A 16,191-nucleotide genomic window follows, 5' to 3' on the forward strand; every position below is an offset into this window, starting at 1 on the left:
ATACCCGGGATGGATGGGGGGCCCCGGCGCCGCAGCGTGCTCGCCCCCTGGTGGGCGTCAGGTGATGCTGCCTTCAGCAGTTCCTACCTAAGCTCTCTCTCTGCTTTCTCTCTGCCATAAATGATACTTTTTTTTTTTTAAGTATCCCTTTAGTGAGGATTTTGGACCATAGAGCAATGCTTCTTAGTTGTCTTCAGGAAGGGTTAAAGGAACACTTTTTGACTGTGAAGTGGAAGAAAAGTGATTGTGAAGAGGGAGTGGGGAAGAAGTAACCCGTGAAAGTTGAAGCAAATCGTCTACAGTATCTCTCAAACGTGATTTCTCAGTTTCCTTGTAATATTTCTTCTGCAGCATTTGGGAATTTCAGAAATTATTTTACTTTAGAATGAAAGATAACAGAGGACAAGTAGCCACCTCGTTTCTGATCTTAAAACTTGAGTGGGGTGGAAATGGGTTTTAGCAAGCAAGTCTTGCCAGTACTGTGTGCCTTGAATATCTGACATATTCCCCAGGGCAGAATGAGGAAGAAGGGGCGGCAGAGGCAGCAACACGTAAGATTTCAACAGAATCACATAATTGGAATTGCAGAGTAACCAAAGAGCCCTGATTAAAACCAGCAACACCATGAAGATATGAAATGGCAGCTCATTTCACACTGAAATCACTGCCATGTCAAGAAAATTCACTAGGATTTCACCACTGCATAGCTTGGGGAGGAAAGGATCCTGCCACTATAAAAGATGAGTACGGCCCGGGCGTGGTGGCTCACACCTGTAATCCTAGCACTTTGGGAGGCCTAGGTGGGTGGATCACCTGAGGTCAGGGGTTCAAGACCAGCCTGACCAACATGGTGAAACCCCATCTCTACTAAAAATACAAAAATTAGCTGAGCATGGTAGCAGGCGCCTGTAATCCCAGCTACTCGGGAGGCTGAGGCTGGAGAATCGCCTGAACCTGAGGGGCGGAGCTTGCAGTGAGCCGAGATCAGGCCACTGCACTCCAGTCTGGGCGACGGAGCAAGACTCCGAAAAAAAAAAAAAAAAGATGAGTATGATCTTACCCAGCCCATGTAAAGGGATTTCCCTCCATTTCCCACAGTAATAAAGCAAGGTACACGAAAACTGCATGATATTACTCATTTCTTTGCATGCTGACTAATATATGCCACATAATATATAATATAATGCATAATATAATATACATTATATATAATAAATATAATCATATTTACGTACGATTAATTTAATACCATAATGTAGCATATAATTATATCACTTATTTTTTTAAGCTAAAATACCTGTAACTTTTTAAGTCTGTTTTATTTTTAATTGACAAATAATACGTTATTTATGAAATTACAATGCAATATTTCAATATATGTGACCTCAAAGATTTATTATTTCTTGAGATGAGAACATTTAAAGTCCCCTCTTTTAGATTTTTTTTTTTGAGACGGAGTCTCGCTCTGTCGCCCGGGCTGGAGTGCAGTGGCCGGATCTCAGCTCACTGCAAGCTCCGCCTCCCGGGTTCACGCCATTCTCCTGCCTCAGCCTCCTGAGTAGCTGGGACTACAGGCGCCCGCCACCTCGGCCGGCTAGATTTTTTTTTGATTTTTTTATTAGTGATGGGGTTTCACCGTGTTAGCCAGGATGGTCTCGATCTCCTGACCTCGTGATCCGCCCGTCTCGGCCTCCCAAAGTGCTGGGATTACAGGCTTGAGCCACCGCGCCCGGCGTTAGATTTTTTTTTTTGAAATATGCAATATATTATTGTTCTTACTCTCTCTCTTAACTAGAGATGGGAGTTGCAGGGCAGGTCTCACCATGTTGCCCAGGCTGGTATCGAACTCCTGAGCTCCAGCAATCCACCTGCCTCAGCCTCCCAAAGTGCTGGGATTACAGGTGTGAGCCACCACACCCGATCAGAAATATACAATATATTATTCTTAACTATAGACACCTTGCTGTGCAATAGAGTACTTCTCAGTAAACCCTGATGCTGAGGATCCTGGAAGAAATCTCTTCCTCAACAAAAGGCGTTTGTAAATCTCATTCTTAATTGGCAAAGAATATTAATAATAAGGTCTGAACTTACGTATTAGTACGTTCACCTTTGACTAGCTTTTCAGCACAAGAAATAACTCTTTTGTGAAACAGGTAATATGTATTCACAGCTGCTATTGGCCCTTGATTTGTAACATATAATTTAAGTATAAAATTTACTTTTTATCTGAAAATCCACTGAATTTCTTTTTGATTAAATAACTGTTAAATATGCATTCCTGTGATGTCTTTCTACAGTCTGAATGACAATTCTAAAGTAAATACTGTAGAGAGATAAGACATAGAGAAAAGTTAAACTTTTATGCATATAATTTACATTTACATTATATGATATGATTTGTCATATAAAGGAACACGTGTTTTATTTGCACATATGTATATAATTCTATAAGCATGGAGAACTGTATTGAAGAACACTAGTATATGTTTTTCAGGGCTGAGGAGGACAGAGTGTTCCAGAGAAACAGTTCTTGAGCAAAGAGAGAGAAAGGCAAGTCTAGAAATCTAGAGAGCCCCTGATTTTGTTCAAAGGACTTTTGATGCTTGGACAGCATTTTTCACTGGTTTATCACTTCTTCCATTTCTGCAAAGCCCTAGTTCATAAACACCATAGAACAAAGTATAATAGTAATAGAGCTTCAAACGACAAAGATTCTGCACAGCAAAGGATACAATTAACAAAATGAAAAGGTAACCTATGGAAAAACCTATATTGGAAAAAAATATCTGATAAGGGGTAAACACCCAACATTTATAAAGAATTCTTACAACTCAAAACTAAGAGAATATATAACTCAATGAAAAATGGGTAAAAGACCTGAATAGATACTTTACCAAAAAAGACATACAAATGACCAATAGGTATATGAAAAGGTGCCCAATGTCACTAGTCATCAGGGAAATGCAAATCAAAACTACTGTGAGATAATACTTCACATCTGTTAGGATTGTTATTATCAAAAAGGCAAGAGATAAGAAGTGTTGATGAGAATGTGGAAAGGGGGAGCTTGTACACTGTGGGGGGGAATGTGGATTGGTGCAGCCATTATGGACCACAGTTTGGAGATTCCTAAAGAAGTTAAAAACAAAACTCCTATATGATCCAGCAATTCCTCTTGTGGGTATATACCTAAAGAAAATTAAGTAACCACCTCATAAAGACTTCTGCTCTCCCATGTTCATTGCAGCATTGTTCACAATCGCCAAGGAATGAAGACAACCTAAGCGTCTGTCAGTGAAGGAATAGACAGACTGTGAGCTGGCCAGCTAGATGGCTAGATAGACATAAGCATCTCACTGCCTTAAAAAGAAGGAAATGCCTCTCTCCACACTTCTGGCTTCAGATTAACCACTGATATGCTCTCTTACACTATGGTTTTGATAGGGACAGGAGGCAGAGAAATTCTAGGCAGAAAAGGGTGGGGTCCCTGGTGAAGCCCTACCCTCAAGCCTAGAACCATTGCCCAAAGTGAGAACATCCCCATTTTTCTGTTCAAATGTTGCCTTTTCCCAAAGCCCCCTGGCCCGCCCATTCTGTACCCATAAAAACCCCAGGCTCCACTGGCAGAGGAACAGCAAAAAAGAAGAGAAGAGAAGAAGCAGCCAGATGTCAGAGAAGCAGCTTGACGTCAGAGGGACGGCTTGACAGTGGGACTTCAGAGAAGAGCCTGGCCAGGGACAGCCAGAGTCCAGGGGATGACCACTTTCCCACTCCATACCCTTTCCAGCTCCCCTTCCCACTGAAAGCCACTTTCATCAACGATAAAATCCTCTGTATTCACCACCCTCCAAAACAAAAAAAGGAAAGAAATGCTGCCATTTAATCATAATTTGAATAGACCTGAAGGATATTATGCTAAGTGAAATAAGCCAGACAGAAAAAGAAAAATATTGCATGATCTCACTTATATATGGAATCAGATAAAAAGGTCAAATATACAGATCGAGAGAATAAAACAGTGGTTGGAGTTCAGGCAATGGAGAAAGGTAGATGAAAGGATACAAAGTAGCAGATACGCAGAATGGACAAGTTGGAAGATCTAATGTACAGCATAACTAAGGACCAGAGTTAATAAAGCATATTCGACTCAGAATTTTTGCTGAGTAGATTACAGTTGCTTTTCTCCTCTTGCCATCAGCTGGCACAGATAACTATGAGGTGATGGCTATGGTAATTGTTTCACCATAGTAACCATTTTACTACCTCTATATGCATCCCATAGTATCATGTGGTATGCCTTAAGCATGCACAACAAAATTTATTTTTTGAAAAAAGAATAAAGCTTTGTATGTAAAGCTCTTCCCACCCATTTGTCGAACTAGAATTTTTAATTTTAACTTAATACCTTATTTAACTCATTTTTAAGTATGAAAAGTGACAAACTGTGGTACAGTGATAATGCATCCTAAAGCTAGTAAGAAGACTATTATTTGCATTTTCTTCTAGACTCACATAAAGCATTTTACTGTCTTTCTACATCATGTATTAGCCCTGGACTCTGTCAGATTTATTTAATACTTATAGAAACTATTTGGAAGTAATTATAAATTAATTATTTTGGAAAAATCTCACTAGTTATAATCTGTCAGCAAATACGAAGAGTTACTGAAGTTTATAATTCAGAGCCATACCCTCACATGACCTGAAATGCTTTTTAAAGTATAATGTTTCACAAATACAAATTAAAATTTGTTGTGGTAAGTTATCTGTCACACTAGGTCTCTCACAAAGGGTACTTTTTAATCTTTCTATTTCCTTCTTTACCATTCCTCCTATTCTCATTTTCTTTTCCTTTTTAAAAAAATATTGTTTTTTAAATCTTACTTTACTTAATATTTCTTAATTCCCAGATCTTACATTTTAAGACTTTATTTTTTTCCAACATGGTTTTTCCTGTCTGGTTAATCTGAAAATGTAGTCCTTATACATGAAATCTAATTTTGCAGTGCTTTCCTGCTGAAGCAGTCCTTCATTTTCCTTTCATTTGTAGCTAACCACGTGTTTGTATTTACAATACCTTGCAGAAATGAAGTCATAGCCACTGATTTGCACCCAGAGTGACTGCCATTACATAGCCTGAAACTAGTTACAACATCGATGACTTTATTACTTATGTGATTTTTATTAAATCAAAAATCAAACTGTGGGATCTTAGAAAGACGCCTGGGTTATTTTTCATGTTAATTGATTAGATGCCAAAGAGGCAAAAATCATAGATGATACTTAATTCTGGTCTGATCTTCTTTATTTATTTCTGAACAAAGGTCTTGCCCATAAATCTAGTGAAGACATTATTATATCAATCAATAAATTACGTGGCATGGATACTATGGACATTGCCGTCTATCAGAGCAGTCTGAGGATACTGCAAGGCAAGAAACTTGGGCCTGTTACTTGGGCCTGGTGCGGCGGCTCAAGCCTGTAATCCCAGCACTTTGGGAGGCCGAGACGGGCGGATCACGAGGTCAGGAGATCGAGACCATCCTGGCTAACACGGTGAAACCCCGTCTCTACTAAAAAATACAAAAAACTAGCCGGGCGAGGTGGCGGCGCCTGTAGTCCCAGCTACTTGGGAGGCTGAGGCAGGAGAATGGTGGGAACCCGGGAGGTGGAGCTTGCAGTGAGCCCAGATTGCACCACTGCACTCCAGCCTGGGCCACAGAGCGAGACTCCGTCTCAAAAAAAAAAAAAGAAAAGAAAACTCTGTTACTGCAGGTGGGTCAGTTCTAACATCTTCATGGGTTTAGCACGGATACAGCTCAGAGGTGTGACTGTGTTTCATCCTGATTAGTATTCCCCAGTGCACATCTCAGAAGTCATTAAACTTGATGACGATAATGATGATCAGGTTGAACGTCCCATCCAGAAGGAACTGTTCTTGGCCCTCCACCTCTCCCACCAGGAATAGGGCCTTTTGGAGGCATTCTTTGTTGTCCTTTCTTTGCTTCTTAATCTTTCTCACAGCTATACTTCATAGTTATGCGACAATTTGCTTAATGTCTCTTTTTTTTTTTTTTTTTTTTTTTTGAGATGGAGTCTCGCTCTGTCGCCCAGGCTGGAGTGCAGTGGCCGGATCTCAGCTCACTACAAGCTCCGCCTCCCAGGTTCCCGCCATTCTCCTGCCTCAGCCTCCCACGTAGCTGGGACTACAGGCGCCGCCACCTCGCCCGGCTAGTTTTTTGCATTTTTTAGTAGAGACGGGGTTTCACCGTGTTAGCCAGGATGGTCTCGATCTCCTGACCTCGTGATCCGCCCGCCTCGGCCTCCCACAGTGCTGGGATGACAGGCTTGAGCCACCGCGCCCGGCCGAATGTCTCTTTTTCTACACCATTCTGGTAGCTCCACCTGGGCCCAAATACTTTCTTATGGCTCTATTCAGATATAATTTGCATATAACAAAATTTATTCATTTTAATACTCAGTTTGATGAGTTTTGCTAAGTGTAAGCAGTCATGCAACTACCATTCCAAACAATTAGTAAAACACTTCTATCACTCCAAAGTTTCCTTGAGGGCACAAATAATTCCATTTACACTACATCTCACCATTAGTCACAGCACATGGCACATCATAAGAATTTCTTGGCCGGACACGGTGGCTCACACCTGTAAGCACTTTGGGAGGCTAAGGAGGGCGGATCATGAGGTCAGGGGTTCAAATCCAACCTGACCAACATGGTGAAACCCCATTTCTACTAAAAATACAGAAATTAGCCAGGCGTGGTGGCATGTGCCTGTAATCCTAGCTACTTGGGAGGCTGAGGCAGGAGAATCTCTTGAACCTGGGAGGCAGAGGTTGCAGTGAGCGGAGATCACACCACTGCACTCCAGCCTGGGAAACAGAGCAAGACTCCATTTCAAAAACAAACAAAAAAAAGAATGTCTTAAATATTTGTCGATGGGTGAATGGAAGGAAAGAGAGCAAGAAGGAAAGTGTGGACTGCCACTTACTACGTTTTGTACCAGGAACTGTACTAATATATCTGCATATGTTATTTCAGTTATTCTTATATCAAAGCAGTGGTCAGAAATTATTATTGCTATTGTACCAGTAAAGGAAACTGAGCCTCAGAAGACTTATGCAACTCATTTAAGGTCCCAAGCTTAATACGTGAGGCCCGGGATTTGAATCCAGTTCATTTGGCTGCAAACGCCCATTTGTCACCAATTCCATCTATTGGACTCAGGTTAAATAAGTATCAGCCTAAATATATTCCTTGTGGATATTAGTGTGATTCTTTCTTTTGTGCACTCAAATCCTAACCACAGCTGAAATAACATGCAATTCTAGAAATACAGGCAATCCACATCACGCCTGCCCTCTCCACAGGGAACCCCCCAGTTCACACCAAGCAGAGCAACTCTTCTCTTTTCTCATTGTAGAATGCCTGGAATTATAAAACAGTTTTTGACTCCTGGCTGCCTTCATCTTCAATCTCCTCTGACTGCAGCTGCATTAAGTATTTATCATCATCTATTTGACCATTAAATGTATCCATTTGTTTGTTTTTCAGTTGTTAATCCGTGACATTGATATACACCTTTCTTTCTTTCTTTCCCTTCCTTCCTTCCTTCCTTCCTACCTCCCAGATTCAAGCGATTCTCCTGCCTCAGGCTCCCAAGTAGCTGGGGTTACAGGCATGCACCACCACGCTTGGCTAATTTTTTGTATTTTTAGTAGAGACGGGGTTTCTTCATGTTGGTGAGGCCGGTCTCAAACTCCCAACCTTAGGTGATCCGCCCGCCTCAGCCTCCCAAAGTGCTGGGATTACAGGTGTGAGGCACCGTGGCTGGCCTGTTCCACCGTTCTTAGTATGTGCCTTTCTTCTTTAAGATTGCTTTAAGCACTCTGGGAGGCCGAGACGGGCGGATCACGAGGTCAGGAGATCGAGACCATCCTGGCTAACACGGTGAAACCCCGTCTCTACTAAAAAATACAAAAAACTAGCCGGGCGAGGTGGTGGGCACCTGTAGTCCCAGCTACTCGGGAGGCTGAGGCAGGAGAATGGCATGAACCTGGGAGGCGGAGCTTGCAGTGAGCTGAGATCCGGCCACTGCACTCCAGCCCGGGTGACAGAGCGAGACTCCGTCTCAAAAAAAAAAAAGAAGATAGCTTTAAGATCAAATATGGCTGCTAGGGCTCTAGCCATCAAGACTACGTTCCATGCAAAAAAATAGAGAAAGGAGGATTGGCTAATAGTTTTCCAAGCTTTCCCAGTAATTTTATCTCATTAGCTTCCCCTATCTGTTAGAAAGCCTGGAAAATATAATCACATCACAGAGTACCTTGCTGCATGGAGTAAAAGGGGGTGCCAACAATAAGAGGGGGAGAACAGATATTTGAAGAAAGATGATCCAGATGACAATTAGCACAATTCCAGTGGGACCCTGTGTCAGTCTTAGTCATGAGCGTTTCCAACTACAATTGCCTCTCGGTTTTCTCAGCACAAAACTGCCTATTCCACCTTTCTTCCCCCAACTGCACAGATATGTAAGCCTCTCCACCTCTGGAAATTATCCCAGCTGGATAACAAGACAGTGTTTAAGGCTGGGCATGGTGGCTCACGCCTGTAATCCCAGCACTTTGGGAGGCCAAGGCAGGCGGATCATCTGAGGCCAGGAGTTCAAGACCAGCCCAGCCAACATGGTGAAACCCTGTCTCTACTAAAAACAAAAAAAAGTAGCCGGACGTGGTGGCAGGTGCCTGTAATCCCATAGACTCGGGAGGCTGAGACAGGAGAATCACTTGAACCTGGGAGGTGGAGGTTGCAGTGAGCCGAGATTGCACCACTGTACTCCAGCCTGGGCGACAAGAGCGAAACTCTGTCTCAAAAAAAAAGAAAAAAAGACAGTGTCTAAGACATCCCTGGTGCCTCATCTGGCTCTCCGTGGGAGAGAGTACAACAGAGCATGCTTAGAATTAGGGACAGCTCCCACTTCATTGCCAAAGCACAGTCGCACCATCTTCATCTGGTACATATTCTCTCTCCTCCCTCCATCCCCAGTAGGTAAAAATAGAGCCCTGACTCACGGCCATGACTCACCCTGTGTCCACTTAGACATCTAAAGCTAGAGAGAAAAGATGATCAAGTCAAAACCTAGAGAGGGAGAGTAACTGCACCAAGGTGCTGCTATTCACAGTGGTTCCTGTAGCAGCATTTAATCACATGAATTATTGCTCATGAATTAAAATTTGCACTATAAGAATTCTATTCAGCCATAAAAAAATGAAGTCATGTCTTTGCTGCAATGTGGATGGAACTGGAGGCCACTATCTTGGGCCAAACCACGGAGAAACAGAAAGTCAAATACCACATGTTCTCAGTTACAAGTAGGAGCGAAATGATGTGTCCACAGGGATGCAGAGGATGGAGTAAGAGACCCTGGAGACTACGGAGGGTAGGAGGGTGTCAGGGGGTGAGGGAGGAGAAATTACGTGGGGTAAAATGTACATTATTCGGGTGATAGTTACACTAAATGCCCAGATTTCACCACTGCACAATATATCCGTGTAACAAAATTGCACCAGTAGCCCTTAAATTTATACAAATAAGAAAATAAAAAAGTAAATAAAATAAAATTTGCTCTACTTCTTGCGGGCTCTCTTACAACTTTTATATCCCCTCCATGTGAAAAATAGAATAGGGTGCTGAGACAATATATCAACAAGAACAACAAAAACCCCTCAACATGTATTACTCTGTGCCACTCATTGTTCTGAGTGCTTTACAAGTACCAATTCATTCCACCCTTGTAACAGACTGTGCAAAACAATACTAATGTTTCTTGTATTTTTTAGATGACACAAGTGAGGCACAGATAGGTTAGGTAACCTGCTCAAAGACACACAGCATGAGGACCGAGCCTGGTGCTGAAGCCAGTTCGGTCTCATGCTTTAACTGAATCACACACTCTAGTTACTACTCCACTCTGATGTTACAGTAATCGCCCCACCATGCACCAACCCTGAAGAGTTCAACACACACAAACACACACACACACACAGAGTTCTCATTCCCCATTATTGATCCGTTTTCTCCGGTTTTCTGGTCTTCTGGGATTTCCCATTAATTGCAAGAACTCCAAGCTCTAACACCACCTCGATTATCAGCTAACTCCTTAGACACTAATTAAATAAAACATCAGGGTTAGGGATAATTTCACAGCCAGAGGAGAGCAAGTCTGGGGAGAACGCGCAGGGCCCTTAGAGAAAACAGTGGAGAGGATGAGATCAAGTTAAACCTGAGGGATAATTCTGAAATGAACCGGGAACGTGACACGGGCATGGTGTATTGCCTGAAAGCTTTATCCTCGGAAGTAACCTCCAGCATGTCAAGGTGTCTATAGGCACTCTGGGAGACCAAGGTCAGGGCAGATCCACGGACCTCACGCACTGCCAAGGGAGAGTCCAGAAAAGCCTGAGTCTCCCCAGCAAGCCTGTTGCCATGGACAGCAGACTCCTAGACTGAGAAGAATCTCTCAGACTTGCTCAGAGGGTGGGGTTCCAGCAAATGGCAAGGCCACAGTGGCCCATCAGAGGAAATGAACTGTGTCTTCCTGGAATATGAAGAGCATTTCTAGCAAGTCCATCCTTAATTATCCCTCCGCAACTAAGACCAGTACAGGCTGCAATATAGCCTTCAGTCCTAAACCGAGTCTTCTGTAGGAGCCAGGTACCCTGGAGGTAAGTGATTCATCCTCAACTCTAGTCAAGCTAAAATCTGTACAGTGCAGTGGAGGTGCAGGCTGTGGCAGTATTAACACTGGTCTCTGCTGGAGACCATGGGCACATGAGGTGGAGGATGGAGGAGTCGATGAACAAGGACCACGCATTCAGCAGCAAGTGTAAAATTGTGTTGTGTCGTTTTATCTAGAAAAGAGAGCCGGGAGCAGAACAGGATGCTCTGCCTGTAGGTAGGCATGCTCTCTGACACTCATCGGAACAGTGGACGTTGCACACAGTGTATGGGGACCCTGAGCCCCTTCCTCTGCTTCCCCCTATTTTTGAGGATGCTGAATTGCAGTCACAAGGGCAGTATTGAGCTGAGCAGGGCCATGGAAAGAGAGAAAAAGAGAACGCAAAGCTGAATAGTATCAGTCCCCGAGAAAGCAAGCTTCAAATTGAAAATCTGAAAAAGTCAGACCACATAAAAAGGCGAAGAAGTGTGGCGGTGGTAGGGGGGAGGCATGTGCAGAGGGGCCCACCCTGCGTGAGCCCTGTGCTGAGGGCTGTGCAGCCGTATCCTCCCTCCCATAGGTCATCACTGCTGGGCCCCAGCTCCTTCTCCTCCTCTTCCCCTCCTCCCCAGCACTAGAAGGAATAACTGATGAGGCTGAGGACTCTGCGTACCCTCCGGAATAAGGAGCTATTTGAGGGATGAGGCTTTTAGATTTGCTAACAAAATCAATATCATTTTTGTGAATTAATTGCATTCTTTATGCTGTGAATGACATAATATGTAAGACATGTTCATGTTCTTACTCATAAGTGGGAGCTGATCAATGAGAACACATGGACACAGGGAGGGGAACATCACACACCGGGGTCTGTTGGGGGGTAGGGTCTAGGGGAGGGAGAGCATTGGGAGAAATACCTAATGTAGATGACGGGTTGATGATTCAGCAAACAACCATGGCACGTGTATACCTGTGTAACAAACCTGCACCTTCTGCACATGTATCCCAGAACTTAAAGTATAATTAAAAAAAAAAAAAGAAATTGCAATCTCCCTAAAAAGTAAAAAATTAACATATTGGAAATGATTATCAAATGATACAGCACATTTAAATTTTTCCATGAGATGAGGTCTTTAACATTTTTCAGGTTTACAGGGTGTTTAACAAAGTCGTGCATGCAAAAGGGAAACTGGGCTAGGCAAGGTGGCTCACACCTGTAATCCCAGCACTTTGGGAGGTCAAGGTGGGAGGATCACTTGAGTCTAGGAGTTCGAGACTAGTCTGAGCAATAGCAAGACCCCATCTCTATTTATTTTAAGTAAATATAAAATAAATTTTTTTAAAGGGAAAGTGTTTGTTACTTTTGAGAGTGACAGATTATGACATCCAGAGGCTTACGAGAAAGTAACTTCCCCTCCGTGTGAACCATCATTGGGTGTTTAAATAGCTTACCCCATGGACTCATACCCCAGTCCCTGAACGAGGTGAACTTCTTAATCTTTCTGAACCTCTGAGTTTTCAAGTTATTGAAACGGGATATGGGAGGGCACATATGCGGTGCCTGGTGCACAGACAGAGAGCTGGTGGGTGCCCATTCAATGCTGACTTACTTCCCTTCTCCTCTCAATGCTAGGAATGTGTTTAATCTTTCAAATTAAAGTGTTATGATAAATTAGACCTCAGGTCCACTGTGGCAATAGGGATATTCATGGTCCTCAAACCCCCTTGTACTGTGGGAGCTACAGAAGACGATGAATAGTGTTAAATTAGTGAGGACAGTTAAAGGAAAGAAACTGGGCTGTCCTGAAACCAGAGGCGGGACATGAAGGGAAGGGAAGGAGGTAAGATTCCCAAGACATTCCTGCTATTCCCAGCAGGAGGATGTGCACTTTCCCAGATCCTGGCACAGGATGAGAAAGGACTGTGCATGCACAGGGACACTAACTACATTGCAGAGGCTGCTGAGTGAGACTGAGAATAAAGATGAAGAGGTGGAGTTGAGGCTGGGCTTCTCTGCTTTCAAGCCCCTGTGCCAGCTAATGTCTCAATTGTACTTATCAGGAAAACATTGCTATCATTAAGCCTTGTCCCCAAGACTCTCTTGAGTGTAATCCCAGTGATGGCCTCTGCAGCTGAACAGGGCCTGGACCAGGCTATCCCGGTTGTGGGATGGAAGGCTGCATTCTAGATTGAAGAAAGACACCCTTTGGACTAATAAGCAATAAAATCTATGATCCATAAAATTCTGTTTGCCCATCTCGTAAGCTGCTTTCTAGGAATTCCACACACTGCTGTAAATTTGATTTTAGATCTTGTGTGGTGGAATAGCTAACAATGCATTCCGTCAAGCTTCAGCAGAGATTTCAGCAGCAAATGCCAGGGATAAGAGATAGATAATATAGATATATTAATCATAAGGATTATATAGCCTCCAGGGAATGATATAGATCTAAGGGTGTATCACAGCCCGCGGGTTCACAGACTAGCCTGCCAGCAGCCATGGCCTAAGTGCTGCTGTTAAAATACCATGTGGTGGCTGCCAACGCAGAGGGACATGACGGGTCTCAGAAGAAACTGCAGGAATTCAGTGTGAACACGATACGATCAGCAGGTAGCTCCTTGAGCGATGGGTTCTTATATTTTTGGTAATTGAAACACCTAAAGGTATCTTTGCTCTTAAGGCCTGAGTCTCAGAAAGATGACTTCGTGTGAGGGTGAGTGAGGGGTTGAAGCTGCCTGCAGAGAGGCGGGTAGCAAGTTCCAAGAGGGGTCCTGGTGAGGGTTTCTGCCCAGGATGGCAGTGGTGAGGATACAGACAGTGCGTGCCTGCAACGATGCAACATTGTATGGGTGGGATCACAGCGTTGTATGGGTGTTGAATTATTTAACTTTGGTGTTGAACTAGAGTGACTGAGGAGTAGAACATGATTAGAAAGAACCTCAGTACTTGGCATCACAGTGACTGAAGGGAAGTCAGCCAGAATTAAGGTGAAGGAGCTACTTTGAGTCTGGGAGGATGGCTGCCAGGTGAAATTTGGGATGCCTCAGTTCACAATGTCACAAAGGGGGTTAGAGGTCAGTGAGGAACTGGCAGATGTAGAAACAGCCTGGAGGGATTCTGTTTGAACGCGACGGCGACATTTGTGGGAATGATTGTGTCCATCCAGGGAAGCAAGGCTGTGCCATGGGGGGCACCTGTACTTGGGTAGTGGGAAGATGTAAGAAGGTCAAGGAGCGCAGAGGCCAGACACCTACGAAAGCTCCAAGTGGAAAGGCCTGAATAGAAGGGCATCAGATCCAGGGCATGAGGGGCAGGGCTGGGCAGTATCCAGCTTTGCTGTTGAGAAACTGTGTGTGTGTACACACGCATGCAGGTGTGTGCACGTGTGTACTTAAGTGTGCACATGTACAGTGGATTATAATTACAAGAAAACCTCTCCTCTGTAATCCCAGCCCCTTTCTCTCCTGCGACCTTCTTCTCCCTCATCTCCCCTTCCCAGCATCTTCTTTTGTCTCAGTCGTTCAGGCGACTGCCCTTGCTGCTCCCCATGTCACCAGATGCTCTTTTTTTAAAGCAAAGTCCTGGAGAGAATAGTAGTTAAGAGCAGGAGTTTGGCTTTCAGTCCTGGCTTTACCATTTGCTGCTGTGTAACTAAGGTAGACCAGCTATCCTCCCAAGTCACTCAGTGAATTAGGGGTGAAAACATGGACCTTGCTGAGATATTAAAGCAACATCAAGTTATTATTACAGTACCTGGCTCGTTGTGAGTGGTAAATCACTTGTCTTTATTAGAAATTGCCGCCTACATTGACCCTCTATCTTTCTTGCTTCCTTCATTCTCTCATTTCTTTCTTCACTATCCCTGCAACTTCTCCCTTTTCTCCCAGATTAGGCTCTGAAAAGAAACTCTGGAATCAGAAGTCTCCGAAGGAGAAATGTCATAATTCCTTTACTTCTTAATAATTAGGCTTGAACATGTGCTAGCTTGACTTTGCTCGGCCACAGCTCACTGTTTTGGCTGGCATCTTGAGCTCACTGGAGATAAGATCACATTCTGTGGAGTTTGTGTCATAAGTATTGTTGATAGAATCTGGGAGGAAGTACAATAATTGAGTGTTTCACAAGAATATTGGGAACTTTCTAACAAACCTTGTGTAGTTTTGAAACTAGAGAAGCAGGAGGGAAATTTTGAACTTATTCCTCCACTGAAACCCTGGAGTTCGAGTTGTTTTCCAGTAACAGTAGAGTTCTTCAGAATATCAACTGGGGCAGTGGGGAACACCTGTTGCAACATCTAAGCTGAGCAGATCTCCGTTAGTTTTACAGTCTATGCATAAGGTACCACATCACGAATAAAAATCCTTCATAAATTGTCTGCTTGCAGGATTTATTATTAATAAATTATTAATTATTGTTTATTAATAATATTTTTCAATCCTATCATGGAGCATATCATCCCCATCAGGAACTGGAAGGTGTGCAATGCTGGAGCAAGTGTAGGAGGTGAGAAGCCAAGGGTGCAGTCGAAAGGAGCCATGAATCAGCAGGTGGCAACCCAGTTGCTTCCTAACAGCAATGGTTTCAGAAATCAAATTGGCTGTTTTCTATCAGTGAGCGGTGACAGCTGCTTGGCAAAGAAATGATGCAGGAAATTGGAACGTCACTCAAGCCATCAGATAAAACCTAGCCGTAGAGGGCAGTCTGATCTTTCCGTAGACAGTTCCAGGGACTACGTTTCTCACGCCAATCAAGAGCTTTCTCCCTGTGCTCAAAATTCCATGCTCTGGGGTCTCATTTGCTACCATAACCTATTCAGGGGCTGAAGTAACATGTGACTTGGCTCTTCCACTCCAGAGACTCACAGGACCTAGAACTGTGCTGCTTTTACCACCAGTGCAAGTGACAGGGCTGCCTGTGCGTGAGAGGTCTTGAAAGCAGAGATTAGCATGAATCGGGGAGCTGGATGCAAGCGTGAGCAGGTGATGGGGGGTGGTTCTATCAATACAGCCCCCAGCTGCTCACAAAGCCCTTCTGCTTGCTTTATGTCACCGCCCACCTCCCTCCTACCACTACCTCCCAAAATGGGAAAGCCTAAAAAAGTGGACAATTCCCTGTCGATGTGGAGGTAGACAGAAATCGAACATTCTGACGGTGATGGGAGCTGTGGCAGGCTTCACTCTACCTGGAACACAACTGTCATTCGTGAGGTATTCTTCTCACATACTTAATGTCTCTATCGTCCCCAAGTCTTGGCAATTTAAGCAGGTATTTCTCCCCATTTCACAGATGCAGAAGTTCAGCGAGATTAAATGGCTTTAGTTGAGGCCACTGAGTAGGAAGGAGAGCAGAGACACAGAGGCTGCTGCTGGGGCTCTTTGTTCTGAACCCTCCACATCCCAGCGTCTCCACAGAGGTAAGGAGAATCAAACAGGCCATCACCTGGGGAAGGAA

The 16,191-nt window shown here is 43.8% G+C and overlaps 1 protein-coding gene across 5 annotated transcripts in view; it reads left to right on the forward strand.

Moving 5' to 3' along the window:
* OR2B11 (olfactory receptor family 2 subfamily B member 11) overlaps window positions 1-16,191 on the forward strand; it is an 83,223-nt gene that overhangs the window by 54,077 nt on the left and 12,955 nt on the right. For all 5 annotated transcript variants that reach the window (XM_017894988.1, XM_017894993.1, XM_017894990.1 and 2 more), the window contains one exon: window positions 16,027-16,153. The gene's annotated coding sequence lies outside the window, so the exon portion shown is untranslated. The remainder of the gene's footprint in view (window positions 1-16,026; window positions 16,154-16,191) is intronic.

Source organism: Rhinopithecus bieti, unplaced genomic scaffold, assembly GCF_001698545.2.
Source record: "Rhinopithecus bieti isolate Rb0 unplaced genomic scaffold, ASM169854v2 scaffold_26106, whole genome shotgun sequence".
Taxonomy (NCBI): Eukaryota; Metazoa; Chordata; class Mammalia; order Primates; family Cercopithecidae; genus Rhinopithecus; species Rhinopithecus bieti.